The sequence below is a fragment of the Brassica oleracea genome, chromosome C6, assembly GCF_000695525.1.
Source record: "Brassica oleracea var. oleracea cultivar TO1000 chromosome C6, BOL, whole genome shotgun sequence".
Lineage (NCBI taxonomy): Eukaryota > Viridiplantae > Streptophyta > Magnoliopsida > Brassicales > Brassicaceae > Brassica > Brassica oleracea.
The window spans coordinates 10,321,286-10,339,110 of NC_027753.1; the positions used below are offsets into that span (position 1 = coordinate 10,321,286).

The 17,825-nt window shown below is 36.7% G+C and overlaps 1 pseudogene; it reads left to right on the forward strand.

Moving 5' to 3' along the window:
• Positions 1-9,952: 9,952 nt before the first annotated feature.
• Positions 9,953-17,825, forward strand: part of LOC106299291 — a 58,476-nt pseudogene continuing 50,603 nt past the window's right edge.

Sequence of the window (17,825 nt, forward strand, 5' to 3'; positions counted from 1 at the left end):
TTTTTTTCTGGATAACATTGTGATAAAAATACTATATCTGGTAATCTTATTGGTGGTTTGTTCTTTTGTATTGAATTAACAAAATGCTACTCAGTCCTTGAAAGCAAGAAGGAAGTAACTGGGAGAAGAAGATATTTCCCATATTCATTGTCCCTTGGCAACTTTTAATCAGCTTAACCCTAACATGAAAAAGAAAAACCCTAAATCAATTAGAAGTACAGCAAACTATGAAAATCAAAATCAATTGGAATATTAACTTGTTAACCTATTTCCGCATCTTCGTTATTAACTTGTTACAGATTGTGCCCTAAAATTGAGAAAAAAAGGAGAAGTTATCAAAGATCACAGCAGTGATAGGTGTTGTTGAGACAGGGATGGTCCCTGAAGCAAAATTCAGTCATTTCCGTATCTGCTAGCTACGGATGAGGCGAGTCAGTATTTGCTCCGCCCTGAGAGAAGAGACAAACAATGTAATTTCTTTTCAACGGTTAGTTGTTGTGGACCCATTACTACGCTTGAACTCTGCCCATAATTAAGTATCAAAGTAATTTTTTTTTTTTTCCTTTGAATTCAAGAAGTTTCGGGCTGAACCTCAAAATTTCATTGGGCAAAGACAAGAACCGGTTGATAAATCCTTAGTCTCCAACTGGTGAGCCTCGAACTTACACCTCTACTCTTAAGTACGGGTGGGCGTTCGGGTACCCATTCAGGTTCAATTCGTGTCTATTCGGGTTTCGGGTTTTCGGGGTCAAAAATTTCAGTCCCATTCGGGGATTTCTAAATTTCGATTCGGGTTCGGTTCGGATCTTTGCGGATTCGGTTCCGGTTCGGATAACCCATTTAAATTATTTTTAAAATTTAAAAATTTTTATATACTTTAAATTTCTTAAAATCTATAAACAAAATAATATATTACTTATAAATTTAAATAACATATGTCAAAATACCTAAATTTACTATAGAAACTGGTTTGATTTAATATTTTGATTGATAATTAATAGATATTTCAAGTATCTTTGGTGTTTTGCGTTTTTTCAGCTATTTTATACATTTACTTTTGACTATTTGTATATATTTTCAAGTATTTTGGACAACTTAAAAGTATTTTATATATTTTGGATGTTTTTTAATATACATTAAATTTAAAAATAATTAATATATTTTGGTATATAAATCTATTTCGGATACATTCGGGTACCCAAAATATTTCGTTCGGGTCGGATTCGGCTTCGGTTCTGTAGATACCAAAATTTTGAATCCGTTAGGATATTTAATCAAATTCGGTTCGGGTTCATTACTATTTTTTCGGATCGGGTTCGGTTCGGTATTTTGGGTTCGGATTTTTTGCGCAGCCCTACTCTTAAGTCAGAAGGCTTTATTATTAGAGGTAGCAACTCCGACTTATTTTTTCTTTGAGCTTGTAAGATATGGTTTTATCTTGGTGCTCGTCTAGAATCTAGAAAAAAAACTTAACAGGTCACGAAAACACTCATCAAAATTAATGTCAATGCTTTGAGGTCATACAATTGCCAAAATTGACGTGTTCCTTTCAAAAACAGTGTTATCCGATCACATATTTTAAAAGCTATGCATTTGAATCGATGAATTTGAAATGTGTTATAATTTTTTAAGAAGTTATGTATACGAATTCTAAAATCTTTTGTTGAATACTTTACATTTTGATTTTGAATTTGATTTGTGAAACTTTATTCAATTAATTTGAAATGTGACATCATTTTTAGAAACAATATATATTAAGCTATACATAGTCTTAGTAATATATATTTACAATCTAAGACAACAACCAACCTAAATGTATATAACAAAACTAATGGATGCGGAGTTACTTGTTTGGTTTGCAAAGTCTGTATGAGTCGGTTGTTATTGATGACAAAAACAAAAACAAAACTAATCAAAAATTTAATCTATTTAGAGCATCTCCAAAAAGAAACTCTATTTTGAAGTTTTCAAAACTCTATATACGAAGTTTAAAGGTGTTCTTCTCCAAAAACAAAACTTCAAACTCAACTTCAAAACTATTTGTATTTTATAATATGGTCCTTATATTTTTCATAACTAATTTGAATTCATAAAACTTTTATAAATAAATAGCACATATATAAACATATTACAACAATATTAATTGATAAAATATTCTATAAAAATATAAAAATTTAAATAAAAATAACTTAATTAATATTAAACTTCAAACAAAATATCATATTATTCCATAAATTATTTTCGTAATGCATATATGATCTATTAGTGCATTTCGAAGTAATAATGGCTCTCCTCATTTTTACATTGTAGATTACGAGCTAAAAATTGTTGAAATCGGGTGATATTGATACTTGTAAATACATAAGATCAGAACAAGAAAGTAAAAGAGAAACATAAAATATTGCTAAAAGACTAATTTATTTTTGATGATATTAATACTCGTGAATATATTTGATATGAACAATAAAGAATTGAACGAAAAATACATCAAAAACAACAACAACAACCATCTTCAGTTACACAAAAAAAATTGGACAATATTTGAAAATTTTGAAGGTTCCAGATCAAACTTACCTGACCATTAATATTGTTGTAATATTTAAATTTGTGTACTAGTTATGTCTTCATGTAATTTTAAAAAATATTTTTTGTTAAGTTTCTTTTGTATACTATTGTTGTCTAAATCTAGTTTAAAATATTTTAAATCTTATTTTAAAGTGTTATTTAATTTTATGTGTAAAATTTAAAATCTGTAAACAAAAATTAAAATATATATGAGATATAACTTTTTAAGGATTAAAACAATAAACAATAAAATATTTATGAATCATAAAGGTGATGTGTGATTGTAGGGACCAAAATGCAAATAAATATATGAAACTTCAAATTTGAAGTTTTGAGTAGTGAAACTTCAAATATAGAGTTTCACTCTTCAAAACTTCAAATTTGAAGTTTTGAATTTTCTTTTTGAAGAACAAAAAACTTCACATTTGAAGTTATAAAATATCTTTTGGAGATGCTCTTAGAACAAAAATATATAAAGTTGAATTTGATGAAGTAGATGCAATCTATTATATTCAAATAATACCAATTCAGCTAGATATTATATATCTAAAAATCACATGTCTAATTAAAATAACAAAATGTTATTTAAAATAAATTATACCTTAAATTATAAAATAATTTAGAATTGAATGTTAAATATTAATCAACTATTTACAAGCACATCCTCATGATGTTGACGCTCTAAAATTAAAAATGGCATACTATACTACATAGCATATAGAATAGTTATATGAAAGAGTTAACTAGTTACGTGGTTGAGAGAGAGAGAGAGAGAGAGAGAGAGAGAGAGAGAGAGAGAGTAAAGTTACATATTTGTTATGTGTTTCTCACATAGAATATAACAAAATGAAATATTACATTTCAATTTGAATTGTTTATTTTCTCCAAATATGATGGATAAGAATTAGGTGTAAGAGGATATATGATTTGAATAATAAAATCACTAATCACTTGAATATTTTTCTAATAGAATATAACCTAACAAACACACTTTGAAAAAGAATAAACATATTTATGTTCCATTCTATGTTGTTTCCTACTAAGTGTTTATCTTCTCCAAAACTTTTTATTTCTCTAGCAATCGAAGTAGATGAACAGTCTGGTAACCAACCTCATGTACCGATCATTGCTGCGTTCGAGTGACGTGGACGAAACCACTGCCGATCTCCGCTTTCTAACATTCTTGGAGCCGCTGTCGCTTCTGCTTCTTCTCAATGACTCTTTCTTCATTGTTCAGATGAGTCATATATGATGCACACAAAGTTTTGTTCCATTTGTAATCCCTACAATAACAAACAAAATATAAAAAAACCACTTGTCTAATGAAAACACACGCTAAGGATAGTTTTCTCATTAATACATAAAATATAGACAATATCATAGTCATCCTCTTGTTATGTGTATGGGGTTAATATTTTTCTGTTATGTACATGATCTCTAATTTATCATATTTATACTCGTGCATGAGCGCGAGAAAATCACCTTGTAAATATTATTTGCAGAGAACTAAACAAAATATAAATAAATGAGAAAGGAGAGAAAAAAAAGAAATAATTTTGTATGTGTGTTTTAACTATATAAATAACAAAATTAAAAAAATTATATGCAAAATTGTATGCATAATTTTATTTATTACTAAATATATAAAATAGAAAAATTATTTTTATGTAGAAAATAATAAATTTTAAGTGATAATTTTCTTTCTTCTATACTACATATCAAATTTAATAAAATATCAATTTTTTTTTAAACATGTCATATACAGAAAAATATATTTTATAAGTTAATTTGAAAGTTGAATAATTATTATTTAAGATATTAAAAGAAATTTAGATTAAGGTGGAAAATGAGAGAAAGGGTAATAATGACAATTAATATATAAATATACAGAATAGTCATATTTATCTTTTGTTGTGGTTATTAGTCATTGGCCCTAATTTTCTGTTATGTTATGTGTCAATGTTCAGCAAGAAAATCATCTTAAATTTAGAGATATCTAAAGCATTGATTGGTAGAACCTAACATAAGCATTAGCTCTTTATTTTCTTCTCAACAATAATTTGAAAAGAATTTAAAATAACATTCTTAAGATGCACATGTTCTCCAAATATTATTTCTCCAAAGCTTTTCACACTGGAACTTCCATTAACTTAAAAAAGATACCTAGATAATATACAAATTTGGAATACACGATTGGAAAACAAAGTTAGCAGAACACAAGAATGTCCTCTGGAGCCAAAAGCCATCAGATTTACATGAATTCTTTAGAACGAATCATAACTATAAACACTAAAGGATAAAAGCAATGTTAGAAACCTAGAATCAATTGAAATAGAAACCTAAGCAGGCAGATCCACCGAGGAAAGAAGGAAGAGATATGCACACACCTTCAGATAAACTTATGAATGGGGAAACTTTAAAACTCTTATATTGCTTCGGAACACACCTTGACAAGCCACAAGTAATCACAAATAATCAAACCCATGAGGAAGAAGACTAACCGTTAACTTACGAACCTCCATGAAAAGGTGCATAAGGAACGAACAAATCCTTGAAGCGCGAGCTGGAAAATGCACGAACCGAAATAGACAACAGCCATCTCAAATGAACCAAGAATCAGCACGTCCTTCAGACCACGAAAGATCCACCACAAGAAGCAAACAGCACTAACCAGCACGAAAAATAGACCAAACCGGGAAGGGAGGACCAGACCAGAACCGACAAGACACAGCAAGAACCAACTCTGACAGCCTCCACAACACCGAACTTGAACTTAATGCTTCTATAACATATATTTTTATATATGAATCATCTACTGCTCTACAATCATTTTATTAAGTGTTTTATTAGAGCATAATGCTTTTATAGCATATTGTTACTGTTTTGTCATCATGTTTATCCATCAAGGCTTTATTGTATATACTTTTTCAACAAAACCAAAGAAAAGTAGGATTTCAAAAAGGAAAATTTTCATTTAAATCCAAACTTTCAAATTTGGTTGAAAAAAACATGAATTTTCCCTTGGACCATTTAAACCACCAGCTTTTCTTGACTAGCCACTTAAAACCTCGAGTTAATTTGACTAAACCAATTTTAAGATGTCATTAGTTCGGTTAACAGATTGATTAGACAGGGTTAATCTCTGTTAAATTAACACGACACGTCATTTTGTAAATTAGAAAACCCACAATTCTCAAAACCTAAATCCCTAATTCTCTCAAAATCAAAAACAAAAACAAGGGGATCCCAAGAGAGAAGGTACCAATTCGACTAGGAAAGAGGAAAGATGTTGAATCTTCGAATGACGGAAGTAGAACAGAGGCTCGTGAAGTAAGAGCAGCTGGTCGTGAAGCAAAGGCTCGTGTGGCAGAGGCTCGTGAATCAGAGAATCATTGAGCAACGGCTCGTAGAGCAAGAGAACATGCTCGTGAAGAAAGGGCTCGTGAAGTAGAGGGTACGAAGCAGAGAATCGTAAATCAAGGGCCCGTGAAGCAAGGCTTCGTGAAGCTGCAGCTCGAGTAGAGGCTTGTAGGGAAGATAATTGTGGAGAAGAGACTTGGGGAGAATAGGCTCTTAGAGAAGAGGATGTAAGTGAAGATGACTGTGGTGTTGCTAATAATGATGATTGCGATGGTATAGAAAATGATGTTGGTGAAGAGGATGAAGATGAGACAACTTCTAACCAAGCAGAGGATGAGGAAGATGCCGAAAATGAGGTTGATGAAGAAAAAGTGGATGGAGATGCTGAGAGCTGAGCAAGATGAAAATGATGTAGGTAGTGGAGATGATATATGGGAAGATGAGAGGATTCCCGATCCTTTGTCTTCTGATGACAATGAAGATGAGGAAGAGCTAATTCGTAGAGACCATCAAGACCCGGACGAACTACTAGCTTTGAGAAAAAAATATAATTCTATAGAAGATTTCAAAATATGCGGTTATGAGGTATTCTCTAAAAACCCGATACAACATCACGTTATACAGATCGCAATCAACGAAGAGTGGTGCTAAGTGTTTAGATACTGATGTTCCTTGTGGGTGGAGGATTTATTGTTCTTATGAGAAGAGAAAACATATGATGCAAGTGAAGGTTTATATCAATGAGCATACTTGTGTCAGGTCTGGTTATTCCAAGATGTTGAAGAGATCGACTATAACATGGCTCTTAGTAGAAAGGTTGAGACTATATCCGAAACTGACAAAGCAAGAGATGGTTTCAGAGATTTTGAGAGAATACAATCTGGTTGTAAGCGATGAACAATGTGTTAAGGCAAAGACCAAGTTTGTGAGAGAAAGAAAAGCAAGTCATGAAGCTCATTTTGCTCGGATTTGGGACTATCGAGCTGAGGAATTGCGAAAAAACAAGGTTACCAAGTTTGAGATTGAAAACATTCCTGGACCAATCATTGAAAGCAAACAACAGTTCTACCGTCTCTATATTTGTTTCAATTCACAAAGGGAGTCTTGGAAGGAAACTTGTCGGCCTATCATAGGTTTAGATGATGATTCTTTTAAGTGGGACATTAAAGGTCACCTTTTAGCTGTAGTTGGTAGGGATGGAGACGATAGGACTGTTCCTATTGCTTGGGCAGTAGTTGAGATTGAAAATGATGATAACTGGGACTGGTTTGTCAAAAAACTCTCTGATATTTTGGACCTTCATGATGGAAGAAATGTGACCATAATTTCATATAAACAAAAAATAACTATTTGGTCTTTATTTTGAGTCTTTATTTGTTGTTTTTCAATCTATCAGCTAACTCAATTTGTTTTGCATGGTTTAGTGAAAGCTATTCAACGTGCTACCATCAGCTGATCATCACCAATGTTGTAAACACATCATCGATAACTGGAATAAAGACAGTCACGATGTGCAGTTAAAACGTCTATTTTGGAAGATTGCACGTAGTTACACCAAATGAGAATATGTTGCCAATTTAGAAGCTTTGCGGAGGTACAATCCAAATTCTTTCACTCCTCTACAGAGCACTAATCCTCCATCATGGTCTAGAGCTTTCTTTAGGACAGGTTATTACTGCAATGACAACCTGAACAATCTGAACGAGTCTTTTAACAAAACCATTAGGCCAGCAAAAAGAAAACCGATACTAGACATGTTAGAAAAAAAATCAGAAAACAGTGTATGGTGCGTAATGCGAAGAGGGCTATTAATACGGGCAGATTGAAGACTAAGTTCACTAAGAGAGCTTATGCTGAGATAGAAAAGATGATAGAAGGAACAACACTGCATCAGACACATGGCTAGGAACAATTTCCATTAGGTTGAGATGAATGAGGTTGCTTATTCTGTTGATATGAACACTTGGACATGTGGTTGTAGAAAGTGCAAGATGGTTGGGATACCTTGTGTTTATGCTGCATCAGTCATAATAGGGAGAAAAGAAAGAGTTGGAGATTACGTGAGTTATTACTACACAACAAAAATTTGGCGGAAAACTTACAAAATTGAAATAAGAGTTGTCCAAGGTATGCTGCTGTGGCCTAGATTAAATAGACTACATGCCCTACCTCCACCATGATGTAATAGTGAACCAGGAAGGCCAAGTAACTATGCAAAGAAGAAATGAAAATATGAGGCTGCGGCTTCTTCGAGTAAGGCACGGTTATCACGTGCCTTGAGGGTGATTACATGTTCCAACTGCAAGAACGAAGGACACAATAAGCAAAGATGTACAAATCAGGCTGTTCCTAATGAACCAAAAAGAGCAAGAGGACGACCAAGAATGAATAAGGTTAGTGTATTTATTTCCTACTAAAACTACAATTGTTGGTCAAATCTTAACTCTCTTTTATACATGATGGGACAACACTTTTTCAAGGTCAAGGATCACAAGGGCTGTCACAAGGATAAGCTCAAAGCGCACAAGGGTTTTTTCAAGGTCATGTCTAAGAACCGAATAACAAGTCTTATTTTCGGATGGTTTGCTTTTGTTTTTGTTTAAAAACTGAAGAACAAATCTTATTTTCGGATGGTTTGTTGATATTTTATTTTGGATTATGGTTTGTTGATGACTTACTTTGGTTGTAAAACATGGTTTGGTGATGTTTTATTTTGGATCTATCATGTTTAAATGATATGTTTTTAGCTGATATGGTTTCCATAATACTCATTCTACTAACAATAAAGCCATAAAACAAACACAAGGCACACTGTTATCAGACATGAATGACTCATTACCAAATGCAAACTTAAAGACAACAAACAACAATGTCAAAATAAATAGAACTAAACCCACACAAAGCACTACATAGAACAATGTCGACATACATAAAACCAAACAACAATGTCGACATCAATGCCTAGCTTACCACCTCTTCCTTTCACAACGCAAACACACACAAGGCACACTATCATCAAAGCTTTTCAATTCCTGATTTCTATCTTGCTCCTTTCTACATCTTCCTTCAAATCTTCAATCAAAGTCTTTAACTCATCAACCTCGGTTTTGGTCTTAGTAATCTTCCTGTCAATGATTTTGAGTTTTTGGAATAACATGTTCAACCTCCTCACATACAGCATAATTAATCCACTTAAACAAATGCCCATAATTCATGACGAAATGAAATATTTTTCTGTCTAAATAATATAAACAACAACTAGGAATCTTACCTCTTTTTGCTTACACAACGGTAGAAAGGTCTTCATGGATTCTCTTGTGTCTTCGATACTAAAGATACCACACGTAATTCACACTCACACTTTGTTGGGAACCCACAATCTCCTCCTCCAGATTGTACCTCTGAAGTTGAACTCATCATGAAATCGAGACAAAGTTTTGAAGAGAGTTTGTGTTTTTTGATTTCAGTCTTGAGAGAATTAGGGATTTAGGTTTTAAGTTTTGGGGTTATTCTAATTTACAAAACGACGTCGTGTTGGTTTAACAGAGATTATAAATCGAGCTTAACACCGTCTAATCAATATGGTAACCGAACTAACGACGTCTTAAAATTGGTTGTCAAATTAACTCGAGGTTTTAAGTGGCCAATCAAGATAAATTGGTGCTTTAAATAGTTTAAGGGACAGTTCATGTTTTTTTCAACCAAATTTGAAAGTTCGGAATTTAAATGACAATTTTCCCATTTTAAAATGACAATTTTCCCATTTTAAAATGATTTTTTCTCATTTTAACAGCTTTTGTGGTATTATTTTGTTAGACGGAAAACTCTTTGGAACTGGAAGTTACTCATTCTCCACAGGCCTGAAACCAGAAAGAACGTCGTAGGCAAGTAAGAGTAGGCTTGGCACAAAGTCTACACATCCCACTTGACCCATTTATAATTGACCAATATTATGTTCTCTTAGTCTTCTTTGCCAACAAACAATGAATAAAACTATCCTCTGAATCTCATCTCATATCCAAGAAAAATGAAGACTCGTCATTGGTTTTTGCTCCTCTTGATCCTAACCCTTACTGTTTTTGGATCAGTCGAAGCTCAAACCCAAGCAGGTTCTTGAGAACATATAAGACGAAGTTTTTCATTACTTTGTTTGTTGCAAAACATTATTGTAACAACTATTCTGAATGCGTTTTTGTTTTCGTTTATATTGAATTTTATATTGAATAGGATTCATCAGCTTGGATTGTGGGTTGGTGCCTACGACCACAACGTATACTGAGAAGTCGACGAATATAACATACAAATCAGACGCCGATTACGTCGACAGTGGATTGGTCGGGAAGATCAATAATGCATACATGACTCAACTTCAGCAACAAACTTGGTCTTTGAGAAGCTTCCGTGACGGTCAAAGAAACTGTTACAACCTCTTTGACCTCACAGCGAACATAAAATATCTGATCAGGGCAACCTTTATGTATGGGAATTACGATGTTCTGAATCAGTTGCCAAGCTGTGATCTTCGCGTTGGTGCTAACAAATGGTTTTCTATCAAAATAACAGGAGTAACAAATAGTTCTTCATATGAGATATTCCATGTTGTAACACAAGATGATCTTCAAGTTTGTCTTGTTAAGACAGGACCGACCACACCATTCATTTCCTCACTGGAACTTCGTCCATTGAACAATAACAGTTATAACACACAAAGTGGATCATTGATGTTGTTCGCCAGAATATACTTTCCATCCGATCCGTCATCTTTCGTCAGGTAATAATACAATAAAATCTTCATAGGCTGTCAAACTTTTTTAATAAATAAAGAGTTGGCCTAGTAGCTAAAACTCTTGGATTACTTAGTAATAATTTAAGAAATACATGTTCGAGTCTCCAGTTGACAGTTAATTTAACATCGTATGGGCTTAGCACTAGAGAATGTATTGGCCTACTAGCCTGAACCTCTCATCTCAAAAAAAAAATATTATTATTTGTGCTTGTTTTGTGTTAACAAAATGATCCCCTGTTCAGGTATGATGAGGATATACATGACAGAGGCTGGACTGCATTAACAGATAATGAAACCACCTTGATAAGCACTGACCTACCGATTGATATAAGTAGCGTCTACGATATGCCTCAAGCCGTGATGAAGACTGTTGTTATCCCTGCAAATGGTAGCAACACATGGTAATTATGGTGGACTTTTGAGGATATATATGCGCATTCCTATGTATATATGCATTTCGCCGAGATCCAGACTCTTAAAGCAAGTAACGTCAGAGAATTCAACATTACTTACAACGGTGGCTTACCTTGGTACAGCTACATGAGGCCTCCTAAAATCAGCGTTTCAACCATCTTCAATCCAAGCGCCGTGAGTTCTTCAAACGGGAAGTTTAGTTTCACTTTCACAATGACGGGTAACTCAACTCTTCCTCCCCTTATCAACGCTGCAGAGATTTACACAGTTTTAGATGTTACACAGCTTGGGACAGATAATGATGAAGGTAAGCATGTTCTTATTAATTACGCCATTCTGTAACCTAAGCTGTCTTCTTTTCACCTTTTTCTGGGTTCTGAAATGAGTACGAGTTACGTGATGATTAGTTTCTGCTATGATGAACATCAAGAAGACATATGGGTTGAGTAGGAAGTTAAGCTGGCAAGGAGATTGATAAGCTACAATATCGTTACGTGAGGAGGAAGAGAAAGATGGAAGAAGGAGGAACGCGGGAGAAAGGAGAAAAGGGGAGTTTGAAGGAAGACTTTGCGTCATCCAGCGGGTCTTAAAGAAGGGAAGCAGGAGAAAGACTCTAGACAAGAAAGAGGGTTTTCTGTTAGAGTCCGTTGGAAGCTTTAAATAAGACGCTTTGTGTTCATTGTAATCTAGCTTTGTATTTTGGATTCGCAAGACTTGAGGAGAATTCGTCTGGGTTAAGCCATCGATTCTCAATTGATTCTTAATACAAAGTGCAATTTCATTCATTCTTTGAATCTTATCGATTTGTGATCGAGTTTGTACAAGTTTCGATAGCTCAAAGTCTATCAATTGGCGCGGTGAGCTTCTCGTGATGGATTTGATCGAAGATTCTGACGGACGTTTGGATCATATGGAGCGATCGGTCGTAGAGACGGAGAAGACGGTCAAGGTGATCTATGAGGGATGGAGGAAGTTGACAGAGGCTAACACAAAATCAGACGAACAAGTCGGCGCCGTCGAGTCACGTTTGGGCACCGTCGAGTTTCAGTTACAGAAGATCGCAGCTGCGATCGGTAGGATCGAGTCCAATACGACTTTGTCGAAACCTCACGGTAAAGACATAGCAGGATCTTCGGAACCTCAGGTACAAGACTCGGTAACTGAATCGGAAAATCTATCGTTAAGTTATCGGAGGAATACATATATGTTTACGAAACGTGAAAGTTTGCTGAAAAAGAATGAGTTGCCTACGTTTGATGGTTTGATGTCGTATTGTTGGATACAGAATGTGGAAAGATATTTCAGAGCAGCTAAATATTCAGAACAGGAGAAACTTGAATTGGTGGCTCTGAGTTTGACTAGGGAGGTATTGAACTGGTATCTATGGGAAGCAGAGGAGGAGAGATTCGAGAGCTGGTTTCACTTTAAACAGCGGATGTTGGAGAGATTTGCGGAGTCGATTGATGATGAACTTCGCAATCGCTTGTGTGCTTTGACGCAGACCGGTTCTGTACGTCAGTATGTCAAGAAGTTTGAAGAGCTGATAACTCAAGTTAAAAGAATTGATGAGCCTAACCTGATCAGCAAGTTTTACACTGGTTTGAAGCAGGAAATGAAAGAGGTCATCAAACTCAAAGAACCAAAAGGTTTACGTAACCACATTGCTGCAGTGATAAAGATGGAGAGCAGCACTTTCTGTCAAGTCATGGGTGAACGTGTGAAACCAAGACAGACTGATTACCATAACAAACACCACTGATCAAATCATTTTGGTCAACGTCCTCTGCAGCCACTTGCCGACGACAAAAGTAAGCAACTGGAAACGCACAAGAACTTACCTCAGAGACCACGATTGCACTTAACTCCAGCTGAATTAGCTGAGTTGAAGAGGCTAAAGCTGTGTTTTAAATGCAACACGAGTTGGTTCCGAGGTCATGTGTGTGCGAATGCAGAGTTACAAATAATGATGCTCATTGATGACATAGAAGTTGAAGTGTTGCAAGACGCATACCCAGAAGAAGTGGAAACCGGTGATACGGAGGAGCAGGATGTGCAGGGACCACAACTGATGGAAATTTCTCTCAATGCTTACCTTGGCATTGACTCGCTTATGACAACTAAACTGAGATGGTTGTTAGCCGGAGTAAAAGCTGTGGTCTTGATTGATAGTGGAGCCACACACAACTTTGTTACTCCTCAGCTCGCACTGAAGGCGTGATTATCTGCACATTCAAACTCGAAAATGCATGTAGTGTTGGGTAATGGCGTCGCAATTAACGCAGGAGGAGTTTGCAGAAACGTCAAGTTGGAGATGCAGGGACTTGGTTTTGAGATTGACTGCATAACTCTTGAATTGGGAAAGGTGGATTTGGTTCTTGGGATCCAATGGTTGAGAACGTTGGGTAAATGCGAGATTGATTGGATCACTCAAGAATGGAGCTTTTGGCACAAAGGAAGACGAGCAATGTTGAGTAGTGAATTAGATCTTCACCAACTGCAACTAGCTTTACAAAGTCTCTCTGTGGACGATGGTCAGTGGGAGGTTCCCAGAGATTCTTGGTTCAGCGTGTTGCAGGAAGAGAAACTGTTGTCTCCGGTGCTACCAGTTGAAGTTGAGAGAGTATTACAGTTGTACGAGCACATTTTTGACAAGCCACAAGGCCTTCCTCCTGTAAGAGGCAGAGAACATGCGATCACGTTGAAAGCAGGAACTACATCTATCAACGTACGACCGTATCGTTACCCATCAGGAGGCCATATCTTCAATGGTTGCTGAAATATTTGAAAAGGATAGATACGTGTGAGTAGATGCCCTTTCTCCAGCCCGGTTCTCTTAGTCAAGAAACATGATAAGTCATGGCGTTTCTGCGTTGACTACAGAGCTTTAAACCAGGCAACAATAGCAGATACGTATCCTATTCCTATGATTGACCAGTTCCTGGTTCAACTTCACGGAGCCAAGGTTTTTTCAAAGATGGATCTTACGACAGGCTTTCATCAAATATGTATGGAGGAGAAGGACATTCATAAAACAGCATTTCGAACCCATGATGGCCATTACAAGTTCTTAGTAATGCCATTTGGGCTCACAAATGCTCCTTCTACGTTTCAGTCTCTGATGAATGATCTCTTTCGTCCTTTCTTGGGCAAGTTCGTGCTGGTGTTTTTTGATGATGTGTTGATATACAGCAAGAACGAGGAGGATCATGTTCATCACTTGGAGGAAGTCAAGGTGTTTGACTGACATAAGCTTTTTGCGAACAAGAAGAAATGCTTATTTGCGCAGAGTCAAGTGGAGTACCTTGGGCATGTTATCTCAGCTGTAGGGGTAGCCAGGGTAATGTGAATACGGAAGGGATGAGACTTTGGCCTACACCCAAGAGCATTAAACATCTACGAGGGTTCTTAGGTTTGACTGGATACTATAGGCATTTTGTGAAGAGTTATGGTTCCTTGGCTCGACCGTTAACTGACCTTTTGAAGATAGATAAGTTTGGATGGTCTCAGGCTGCTCAGATTGCTTTCGATAACTTGAAGCAAGCAATGGTTTCTGCACTGGTATTGGCTCTTCCAGATTTTACTTTGACTTTTTTGGTGGAGTGTGATGCGTCTGGGTTTGGTGTGGGCGCAGTACTGATGCAGGGGGGTCGTCCTATAGCTTACTTCAGTCACGCGTTGTCAGTTCGGGAGCAGTTAAAACGGATCTACGAACGCGAGTTGATGGCAGTGGTTCTCGCAATACGCAAATGGAAACACTACCTTCTCGGTCGAAAGTTTGTTGTGCACACCGATCAAAAAAGCCTTAAGTATCTTTTGGAACAGAGAGAAGTCAGTATGGAGTATCAGAAGTGGTTGATCAAATTGTTGGGGTATGAATTTGATATCATCTACAAGCCTGGTATTCAGAACAAAGCTGCGGATAGCCTTTCACGTATTGAATACTCAGCTTTACATGCATGTGTTTGATGCCACGTTGTTTGCTATCACCATTCCCATTTCTCTCCAGCTGCAGGATCTTTATAAAGAAATATTCGAGTCCCAAGAGATACAGTTGTTGATACAAAGGGTAAAGGAAGGAGACGCAAGTTTGAAGCATTATACAATCAAGGACGACAGACTTTGGCACAAACACCGTTTGGTAATTCTCAGTTCTTCTGCTTTCATCACTACGGTTCTGAAAGAGTGTTTCAAGGCGGTCACTCATGAGTGCTTAAAACAGTGAAGAGGGTACAAAGATGGTTCCATTGGGCAGGGTTATTACGATCAGTTCAGCAGTACGTTGCGGCTTGCCATGTGTGTCAGACACACAAAAATATTCTACCTTGAGTTCTGCGGGTCTGCTTCAGCCTCTACCGATTCCGGTGGCTGTTTGGGAGGACCTCTTTATGGACTTCATCGAAGGTTTACCAACTTCTTTCAGTTACAACGTCATATACGTTGTGGTGGATCGCTTGAGTAAATATACTCACTTCATTGGCGTTGCGAAGAAATTCATTGGAGAAGTGGTTCGTTTGGACAGTTTTCCGAAGTCGATTGTCCCAGACCGTGATAAGATCTTCCTAAGTTCCTTTTGGAGAGAGTTGTTTCGGTTGTCTGCGACGTCTCTGAAGTTCAGCACAACATTTCATCCGCAAACTCGATGTTTAGCTTCGACACACCCACACACATGGTACAAGTATCTTTGTTGGGCAGAGCTTCATCCTGTCTTTCATGTCTCTTAGCTCAAGGCGGTCTTGGGAGCTCAGCATAAGGTCCTTCCTCTACCTGCACTTCCTTCGGGGTTGGACGATTTGATGATCATTCCGGAGGCTATTTTGGATACTCGCTACAACGACAAAGGAGCTTTGGAGTTTCTGGTGCAGTGGCGTTCTCTTCCTTCGTCGGAGAATACATGGGTCCTTTACGGGGAGCTTCGTGACCAATATCCCTAGTTCAAGCTTGAGTACAAGCTTAATTTCGAAAAGGGGGTATTGATAAGCTACAATATCGTTACGTGAGGAGGAAGAGAAAGATGGAAGAAGGAGGAATGCGGGAGAAGGGAGAAAATGGGAGTTTGAAGGAAGACTCTGCTTCATCCAGCGGGTCTTAAGGAAGGGAAGTAGGAGAAAGACTCTAGACAAGAAAGAGGGTTTTCTGTTAGAGTCTGTTGGAAGCTTTAAATAAGACTCTTTGTGTTCATTGTAATCGACCTTTGTATTTTGGATTGAGTCGCGAGACTTGAGGAGAATTCTTCTGGGTGTTAAGCCAGCGATTCTCAGTTGATTCTTAATACAAAGTCATTCTTTGATTCTTATCGATTTGTTATCGAGTTAGTACAAGTTTCGATAGCTCAAAGTAGATCAGCAGGATTTAAGGTTGATTGGCTGGAGAAGAATCTGGAGCAAGTCAAAGAAAAGAAATTGAAAGAGCTGTCCGGTTTGGCCATGCTCCAAGAAACTGAGGAAAAAGCAAAGAAACTGAAGCGAAAGTTTGAAGAGCTTGATGCTCTAGCTGAGGAGCAGAAGAAAGAGTTGTTAGCCACCAGAACTTCTCGCTCCTTCGATGATGTTGTTTGATGATTCGAGATCTTAGTCATCTGATGTTATGTTGTCTTAGTTTGAGACACCAGAAACTCTTTCTTAATGAGTGGGAACTCTTTTGAAGTCACATTCTCTTTGTTCTATGTTTTTTCTTCTAAAAGCAACTCTGTTGGTTTTATTTTCAACTAAGTTTCTCTTCTTCATGCACCTCAATTTGTTGTTATTTCAATGTTTAAGAATTTTTACTGCAAATCATCTGTTCTTCATGATTCGTGGAATACTGACTTTTGTTTTTCCTGATTCTTGGTAAAGTATTGCTGCATCACATCGTATGTTTCTCTCTTTATTTCTTTAGCCATTAACCCTTTTTGCTTTCACTTATAAGTGTGGTTCAATTTCTGATCATAATTAGTTAAATTTGTTACTGAGAAGCTATGAGTACTTACTCAGCACCTTGTCAAGATATGCACACTTCCAGGTACATGTTGGGTCCCTCCTAGATGGAGAGAACCAAGTGGGCATGAGACATAATAATTCTCATGACCTTAAGTAATTAGTTATGTTCCCCTTTGCACTGTAGACTCACAATAATAGAGTTTAGAGAGAGAGACAAAAGAGAGAAAGAAGAGAGAAGGAGGAGAAAAATCGTCAGGCTATTTCAAGACTGGTTTTGGAGGACCAAACGGAACTTGATCGGGCTGATATTTTGTGGAAAGCTTGTTATGTCAGTGGGTTAGAGATTCACCGAAGGGATTTGGATTTCAATGGTTGGATCTTCTGTTGTCTAGTTTTTAGTGAAGCTGGTCGTCACAGTTCTTCAGCGGAACAGTTTTGGGTGTGTGGTAAATACGACGGTGAGATCTTCTCTTCTTGAGCCGAAATTTGGCGGAGGTATTGTTGACTTGCTTATCATGGATTTGTACGGTTGGATTAGTCTCTGGATGCCGGAATCCTTGTGAGCTGAGGTCGTTTGGTTGGCCGGTTTTAAAGCTTTGTGTTGCTCTCTTGTTGTTGTTGTTTGTGTTGGAGATAGCTCTTTGAAGCTAGTGTCTCTGTTCTGTTCTGGTTGTTGAATAGGGAGGAAGTGGTTGTACTCACAAACATTTATATAGTGGATTGTTGAGTGGACTACGGTCCCGTGGTTTTTCCTTCTCACATCGAGGAGGTTTTCCACGTAAAAA